The 9,579-nt window shown below is 38.8% G+C and overlaps 1 non-coding gene across 1 annotated transcript; it reads left to right on the forward strand.

Annotated features, from left to right (window-relative positions):
* Positions 1–5,064: 5,064 nt before the first annotated feature.
* Positions 5,065–5,166, forward strand: LOC127739963 (small nucleolar RNA R71). The gene has a single exon (XR_008000704.1). It is a non-coding gene; the product is annotated as a small nucleolar RNA R71 (small nucleolar RNA).
* The last annotated feature ends 4,413 nt before the right edge of the window (positions 5,167–9,579 follow it).

The following is a 9,579-nucleotide window of genomic DNA, read 5'->3' on the forward strand; positions in this document are numbered from 1 at the left end:
GATGCTCTGAGCCTTGAGCTTTGAGGGAGTGCTTTTGCACTTGAGCCTAGCCTTGACTTCTAAGTGTTTTGTTTTTAAGCATTTGGCTTGATACATAAACACCACAAGCACTTAACAAATAAATTGCCATTGGTACTCAGAGCCTTCAGCTTTCCCATTCTTTTCCTTTTTCTTTTCTTGCCCTTTTTGCTTTTTTTTTCAAGGTTTTCATGATTTTAAAAGATTTCACAAAATGTTCTTGATGAAAACTTCAATTAAATAAAATCTAATGCAATTGAGCAACAATTAATCATACAAGCTTTCCAATACTTGTATGCACATGCTAAACTCTTCTTTAATTCCTTGTTTGTTTATGATCATGATGATTTACTGCTTTTGAACTCACAGAATTCAAGTTGGTAGTTAAAATGTCACAGCACCATGTTTCAATCAAAATTCAAGCTATGCTTAGTCATACTACACATGCATACAGAGAATATAAAGACAATCATGCAATTTAAAGTGCTGGAAACAAAGGAGAGGAAAAGGAACTTTACAACCTTGTAGTCCATCTTCTCTATTGTTGTCATTTTCCTCTTATTCTTTCCTTTCCCTTGCCAAACTCAGAATGCTTGCTCATCCTCAAGCAACAATTAGAACAATGGCTATGGGGCTGAGATGGATCATGAATGTCTTATACAATGAAATGTTAGTAGCACATGTGTTTTAAGCAAGCAAAATGAAAGATAACAATCAAGGCACCAGAGACAGAGACATTTTGATTGCAAACATAAGAAGGTGAGCACAATACATTGCATAAAAGATAAGTGGCACACCAAACTTAGTGTGACACTTTCACTTGAAATTAATGCAAGTATCTAGTAAGCATTGGAACTAAATTTTGATGCATAGCAACACCAAACTTAGAATGCAACTATATGTCAATTTATTTGAACTAAAACTAAACAAAAGAAACTGTTATTTGTTAAATACAATCACCAAATGAAGAGTCTGTCATGAATAAGGATGTCTTCGTGATGTATTAACAAAAATAGTTAATAAGCAAACTAAATGAAAGCATTTAAAAAACAGAAAAATGACTAAAGCCAGTAGAATGAGAAAGTGTCAAATTAAAAGAGAAAAATAAAACTACAGAGGCATTATGATTATGCAGACAAGTAGTGTTGCTTGAATGATTTGCATAGAAAATAAGTGGCACACCAAACTTAGAATCTTGGTGTGTCACTTTCATTTTTGATTTGATGCAATCATCCAAAAAGATTGAAAATAATTTGTTGCAAGGCAACACCAAACTTAGAATGTAATCATATGCCAATTTATTGAAATTTAGACAAAGCATGGAGAAGAAATGTACCTACTGTCTACTTGTTCTTCACTTTCTTCCTTTTCTTCCAGTTTGTTAACAGGAATGACCTCAAAGGGGGAGAAGATTCAGCAAGTGTCCCTTGTCTTGGCCTCTTCTTAGCAAGCTTCCTTTTGCAAATGGCTTGATTGATCTTGCTTGCTGGATCAGGAACAGGATTGGTGTTCTTGCTAGTTGCCTTCACTTCTTTGAATTCAAGACTTGGTTGCTGTGTGATTATTGGAGTTTTGTCTTCATCAAGAGTTCCTTGCAATGGTGGTTCAATGAGCTTTTCCTTCATGTGCCTCTCTGTTTCCCTCGTAATCTCAAGTGGCTTCTGTGAATATGCAAGTTCAGGTTCAAATGCCTCCTCCACCTTATTTTTCATTGAAATTTTTCTTGACACAGAGGCTTCCTCATCTTGCCCTTCCACTTTCTTCGTTGCACTCAACAATTGAGCTAACTTCACTTCCATGTTTGTGAAGAAGTTTTCTAGTTTTTTCTCGTGTTTCTTTGTCTTCTCCTCAAATCCTTTGAGCATGGACTCAATCCTTGAGAGTCATTGGCTCTTGAAAATTTGTGTTGGTTGTGAGTTTTGGGATGGATTTTGTGTTGAGGCATAGTTAATTGATGAAGAATTTTCAAATGTAGAACTGGAAGGTGAGGTTGGACACTCTCTCATGTGAGTTGACTGCTCAGAATTTGCAGTTTCTTGGTGATACTCCCAGCCACCATTAGAATCATGACTTGCATCATTTTGTGGTAGAGGGAAATATCCCATATGATTCTCTTGCTCATCTTGTGTTTCTGAAGCAAATCTCCATGGATTGGAGTGCTCAGAATTTATATTTTCTTGGTGATACTCCCAGCCACCATTAGAGATTGGTGATGGTGGATAATATCCCATGAAATTTTTTTGATCATAAGATGAGTTGAACTCCATTTGAATTTTGTAAAACACAACACCATTGAAAATTGAAGTTCATGTCTCAGAGAAGAACTTCTTAGTGAAGCAAAAACACAAACAGCTTGGTTTCAACTTAGAACAGAGAACAAAAACAAAAAAATGCTTGATCTAGACTTCTCACCCACTTAATCATTATTGATCTAATCAATCCCGGGCAACGGCACCAAAAACTTGATGTGTGAAAAACGATCCAACACAAAACTCACTGGCAAGTATACCAGGTCGCATCAAGTAGTAATAACTCACTTAGAGTGAAGTCGATCCCACAGGGATTGATGGATCAAGCAACTTTAGTGGGTGATTAGTTTAGTCAAGCTAACATTGAATGAATTGCGTGAAGTTGACCAACAGAATGTAAATTTGCAGGGAATTTAAATTGCAGAAAGTAAAGTGACTGAAACTTAAAGAGCAAGAAAAGTAAATTGACAAAATCTTAAATGACAAGAAATGTAAATTGCAGTAAATATAAAGGGAATTGGGTGCAGGGAATTAAAGAAAGCAATGAAGCTGAACTTAGAGAATAAGTACTTGGAAATCTAAATTGCAGGAAGAATAAAATGGATGTAGGTGTTGGGAATTTAAATAGAACTGAAAAATGTAAAGTGCAGTGAATTAAAGAGCTCTCAGAATATGAAATTTATAAACAGATCAATTCAATATCAAAACAGAAATGTAAAGGTGTTCAAGAATCAAAACAGTAAGAACTTAAATCATGCATGAAATTCCAGATGAAGAATCAACAATTTCAATGAAACAGTAAAAATAGAAGAGTTGCCAAGAGCTCAACTCAATTGCAAAATAAAATTGAAGACCTCAGGGAATCAAAGAGACTAGAAAACAAGTCTAGATCTTAAGCCCTTCCTTGATTCAATAGCAAACAAATAGAAGAAATGAAGATGGAAGCAGTAAAGGAAAACTCAATTCCAATTCTCAATTCACTAAAAATTATGCAGAAGCTGGACAAAGAAAAATTATAGATCAAGAGTGAAACAGAATTCCTTCAATTCTCAATCTACAATTCAAAATAAAAAAGGAAAACTAAAAGAGAGAGCTATCTACTACTACTACTCCCTAATGGAGCAAGCCTTCCTATGAAAATGAGAATGATGCCTTTATATAGGCTTTTTACAAAATAAAATGAAATTGAAATGAAACACAAATTAAACGAAAATCCTAATTCTAGCTTGTTCTTGTGCCTTTGATGATAATGGGCTTAGCTTGCTTTGGATTTGAAGATCTAGATGGCCTTGGTTCAATTAGTGAGGAATTGAATTTAAATGGATTTTTGGTTGAATTTTGGCCCATGGATGACACTCCCAGGAGGATGCTCTACTCTTATGGAGAGCGGAGCATTGGTGCCTTGTGTGGGGATCCTTTGTAGCGCGCCAAGGTTGCGTAGTAATCAGGATAGTGCTCTGCTCTTGTGGGGAGCGGAGCATTGGCTTCCTTGGTGAGGTACCTGTGTTCAAGCCTTGGGGGTTGCATTCTTGCCCAATTTTCTTGCATTTTCTTTGGGAGAGAGCACGACAATGCTCTCCAAGAGAGCACTCTGCTCTCCTTGAGAGTGCTACTTTGCTTTGGAGTGAGGCTCCAGCTTCGAACCTTGGTGGAAGCATTGGCTGATTTTTTTGCTTGTTTTTGGCCCTTAAAGATGCATTTCACTCGTGCCTTAATTTCATGCCAAATATGGATTGTAATATATCGTTGGAAAGCTCTGAATGTCAGCTTTCCAAAGCAACTGAAAGCACATCAATCGGACATTTGTAGCTCGAGTTATAGCCCTTTGAAGGAGGCATGGTCATGTTGTGAGCGCTCAGATTTTAACTTAGCGGAAATTTTGCTTCCATGCTCATTTTTTTCATCACGATAATGCTCTGCTCTTGGCAAGAGCGGAGCATTGTGTGTGCTGGTTGCTTCCTTCTTTGATTTGGTCATGGGCCACGCTTTTAAAAGCGTGGCCTAAGCCTCCAAAGTGTGCTCCAACTTCAAAGTGTGCCCCAAAGCTCTTTTTTTTAGCTTATTTTGTGCTTCTTTGCTTCTTTTTCTTCTTATTTCCTACAAGATTTATAAAATTAAAAGATCAAGGAAATATTCCAATTAAGCACAAAAGAATGCAATATCTAAGCACTAATCATCAATTTATTGTATGAAAAAGCATAGAAAAACATGACATGGTGACATGTCATCAAGGAGTGTGGTTAGGTGGTTGTTGATATGATCTTTGTGATGAATGTTGGTGGATAGCATGGTTGTTAGGATTGTGATTTTGACATCTCTGATCTTGTCCTTGGTCTTGTTGGTTTCCCCACCCAAAGTTGGGGTGGTTCTTCCATCCTGGATTGTAAGTTTTGGAGTATGGATCATGATTTTGCCTTGGTGAATTACCAACATAGTTGGCTTGCTCCCATTCACCTCCTTCCTCTGTGTTTACTCCTTCTTGGGTTGATGATTGTGTGGTGACTGCTGCAACTTGGTTCTTCTCCATTTGCTTTGTAAGGTCAGCTAGTTGCTTGGCAATCATCTTGTTCTGAGCTAGTAGTGCATCAACATGGTTCAGTTCTATTACACCTCAAGTGTTGCTCCTTTCAGAAGCATAGAAGTAGTCATTCTCAGCTACAGTCTCAATGACATCTATGGCATCTTCAATGGTCTTCTTCTTGTTCAAAGATCCTCCGGATGAGTGATCCACTGCCTTCTTTGATTCATACGAGAGTCCCTCATAGAAAATATGCAGCTGTACCCATTCATTGAACATGTCCGATGGGCACCTTCTTGTCAAATCCTTAAACCTTTCCCACGCTTCGTAGAGAGTCTCACCATCTTGTTGCTTGAAAGTTTGTACCTCAGCTCTCAGCCTGTTGATCCTTTGAGGAGGATATAACCTTGCCAAGAATTTGTTCACTACATATTCCCATGCTGTTAAACTCTCCTTTGGGAAAGACTCCAACCATTTAGACGCCTTGTCCCTGAGTGAAAAGGGGAACAAGAGCAATATGTAAAGATCTGGGTGGACGCCATTAGACTTCACAGTGTCACATATTCTTACGAAGGTGGTTAAATGTTGATTTGGGTCTTCTTGGGCACTTCCTCCGAATGAACAGTTGTTCTGAACAAGGGTGATGAGCTGGGGTTTTAGCTCAAAGTTGTTAGCATGTATGGTTGGCTTTTGGATGCTGCTTCCATAGTTGCCTGGGTCTGGGTTGATGTAAGATCCTAGAACCCTTCTTCCTGGCTCAGCATGATTCACATGGCCATCTCTGGCATGATCATGAGCTGCTCCTTCATGGTTATCCTCCATGATTGTTTCAAAGAATTCCTCCTCTTCCTCTGCTCCAACAACTCTTTTGCCTGTTGCTTCCCTCCTTTTTCTAAGGAGGGTCCTCTTAGGTTCAGAATCAAAGGATGTTGAAGCTCTGCTTCTTCTACCTGTCATATAACCAGCACAGCTCACAGCAAGAAAGAAATTGCAGAAATATAATGGTTAAAGTGGTTGTTAGTGTGAGTGGTGCAAATTGTCAAACAGTTAGTGGGCTAGTGAACAGAATTGTAAATAATGCGGGAAAATAAAAGGGGAGATAAGGAAAGGGAAGAAGTAATTGTAACTAAAAGTAAACAGCTAAACAAAATGAACAAAAGAAAAAAAATGCTCAATCTAGTGATCTTCCAACTTAATCATTGTTGATTCAAAATCAATCCTCGGCAACGGCGCCATAAACTTGATGCATGGGAATTTGTCTCTCAACAAATTTCCTTTGGCAAGTATACCGAATTGTCATCAAGTAAAAACTCACAATAGAGTGAGGTCGAATCCCACAGGGATTGATTGGTCAAGCAATTTTAATTGGAAGAATACTCAAGTTGAGCTAAGCAGAAAGTGGATGTAGAATTGCAGAAAATTAAATGGCGAGAAAGTAAATGATAGAAAATAAAGTGCAGAATCTTAAATGGGGATTGGGGTGATTAGCATGAAAGTAAATGACAGAAAGTAAAGAGAATGGGTAAGATCAGAAATGGGGAAATCATTGGGTTCAGGAGGTGTTGCATTCTCTGGATCAAGTTCATTCTCATCTCTTCCTCAATCAATGCATTCATTGATCTCCTTGGCAATCTTAAGTGATTGAATCCCAATTCCTTGGCAATCCAATCTCTCTAAACTTGAACAATTGCCCAATTCCTTGATTTAATTGCTCATGAGAAGAGATGAGGTATGGTCACTGATTATACCACATATATTTCCAAATCAAAGTGTTGGTAGGGTTATATGTCACTATACCCATCCAAACCCCAATTTGGTCCAACATGAGAAAGCATTTCTAGCATGATCTCCTCATCCCTTTTCCAAGGCTCAGAGGAGATCCAATTATGGAGAGTTTCTTTCCCAAGATAACAATCCAATTAGATGAAGATCGAAAGCTTTCTAGTAAGATCAAGAAAAAAGAAAGAAGAAGAATAATGAAAATTATGATTGATCCATCAAATTACAACAGAGCTCCCTAACCCAATGAAAGGGGTTTAGTTGTTCATAGCTCTGGAAAATGGAAATGAAGAAGAAGAAAGATAAATTCTAACTCTAGAAGTTACAAAAAAAGTAAAATATACAGAGTGTTGTTTTCTCCAATGTGCCACTCTCTTTTCTAGTTCAAAACTACTCCTATATATACTACTCTTCTTGGTCTTCTAGTCAATTCTGCAAGTCTTGGATATGGGCCTTTGAACTTAAGTTGAAGCAGTTGGGAATCTTTAGTGGGCTCAGCTTTAGTTGCAGAGAGAAAGTGACGTAAGCATGGACTTTGGCTTGGGGCGTTAGTGGCGTTAACGCTGAGTGACATTGTGGGTTCGAGAACGTTAGTGGCAATCACTTTTCTCACTAACGTTCCCACCACATGGCCCACGTTAACTCCAACGTTAGTGGTACTAATGTGACCACTAACGTTGCCTTACAAACCTTCGCAAGCATTATTAGGACTCACCTTTCCCAATAACGTTGCCTTGTGCCCCTAGCCCCAACGTTTGAGCTCACGTTAACTAAGTTAACGTGGCTCTTAATGTAGTTATGTCTCATCTTTGCAAGTGTTATTGGGACTCACCTTTCCCAATAACGTTGCCTTATGCCCCTTGTCCTCACGTTAGAACTCACGTTAACTAAGTTAACGTGGCTCTTAACGTGGTTATGAATGCCATCCCAACGTTAGTGACAAAGGTGAGTGTCACTAACGTTGGCTCATCAATTTCAACTCCACGTTAACTTTCACGTTAGTGGTTAACGTGACCATTAACATGGGCAATGCAAGCTTGATCCAACGTTAATGACAAAGGTGAGTGTCACTAACATTGGCATTGTCCCTCTCTTCCACGTTAGAGTCCACGTTAACTTAGTTAACGTGGCTCTAAACGTGGTTCATTGCCACGTCTTGGAGCGTTAGTGGTGATCACAATTACCACTAACGTTGGAGTCGTTTTTTGTCTCCACGTTGACTACCATGTTAATGTAGTTAACGTGGCAATTAACGTGGTTCATGATGGCTTCGAGGGCGTTACTGGTGTTCACTTTTCTCATTAACGCTGCAAGCTTATCCCTATTCCACGTTAGTACCTATGTTAACTAGGTTAATGTGGATGCTAACGTGGCTCTTCCTTGCTTCCTTTGTCTTGAAATTACACAAATAAAATGCATCAAAGCTCTAATCCAAGTCATGAAATCATGCATTATCCAATTTAACATTCATTCCTTGCATAATTCTCATGAAATAATGTAAAATTCACAATATTTGTCTAAATCAAGATGTAAGTGTTCTTCTACCCAAAACTTGCTTATTTCCTAAGAAAATGCATGAAACTACCCTAAAATAGTAAAAAAAGGTCAGTGAAACTGGCCTAGATGCCCTGGCATCAGTTGGCGTGCCACGCCCCTTTGCTCAAGTGGCATGCCCATAGTAGTTGATGGGTCAAGCGTGCCATGCCCAACCTGGCGTGCCACGCCCCTTTTGTGTCTGATGAGCGGATAATTTATACGCTTTTTGGCATTGTTTTTAGTATGTTTTTAGTATGTTTTAGTTAGTTTTTATTATATTTTTATTAGTTTTTAGTTAAAATTCACTTTTCTGGACTTTAATATGAGTTTGTATGTTTTTCTGTGATTTCAGGTATTTTTTGCTGCTGAAATTGAGGGACCTGAGCAAAAATCTGATTCAAAGGCTGAAAAGGACTGTAGATGCTGTTGGATTCTGACCTCCCTGCACTCGAAGTGCATTTTCTGAAGCTACAGAAGCCCAATTGGCGCGCTCTCAACGGCGTTGGAAAGTAGACATCCTGGGATTTCCAGCAATGTATAATAGTCTATACTTTGCCCGAGATTTGATGGCCCAAACTGGCGTTCCAAATTAGCTCAAAAGTGCCCGGCGTTAATCGCTAGAACTGGCACAAGAATGGGAGTTAAACGCCCAAACTGGCACAAAAGCTGGCGTTTAACTCCAAGAAAAGTCTCTACACATGAAAGCTTCAATGCTCAGCCCAAGCACACACCAAGTGAGCCCGGAAGTGGATTTTTATGTAATTTACTCATTTCTGTAAACCCTAGGCTACTATTTCTCTACAAATAGGACCTTTTACTATTGTATTTTCATCTTGGTTCTTCTGGTTCCCTCTCTGGGGCCGAAGCCAATGATCACTATTATCACTTATGTATTTTAAATGGTGGAGTTTCTACACACCATAGATTAAGGTGTGGAGCTATGCTGTACCTCGAGTATTAATGCAATTACTATTGTTCTTCTATTCAATTCAGCTTATTCTTGTTCTAAGATATTCATTTGCACGCAAGAACATGATGAATGTGATGATTATGTGACACTCATCATCATTCTCACTTATGAATGAGTGCCTGACAACCACTTCTATTCTACAAGCAAACAAGGCTTGAATGTTTATCTCTTGGATCCCTTAATCGCAATCTTCGTGGTATAAGCTAGAATTGATGGCGGCATTCAAGAGAATCCGGAAGGTCTAAACCTTGTCTGTGGTATTCTGAGTAGGATTCAATGATTGAATGACTGTGACGAGCTTCAAACTCCTGAAGGCTGGGCGTTAGTGACAGACACAAAAGAATCAATGGATTCTATTCCAACCTGATTGAGAACCGACAGATGATTAGCTGTGCCGTGACAGGGTGCGTTGAACATTTTCACTGAGAGGACGGGATTGTAGCCACTGACAATGGTGATGCCCAACATACAGCTTGCCATGGAAAGGAGTAAGAAGGATTGGATGAAGA

Source organism: Arachis duranensis, chromosome 6 (assembly GCF_000817695.3).
Source record: "Arachis duranensis cultivar V14167 chromosome 6, aradu.V14167.gnm2.J7QH, whole genome shotgun sequence".
In the NCBI taxonomy this organism is placed as follows: Eukaryota; Viridiplantae; Streptophyta; class Magnoliopsida; order Fabales; family Fabaceae; genus Arachis; species Arachis duranensis.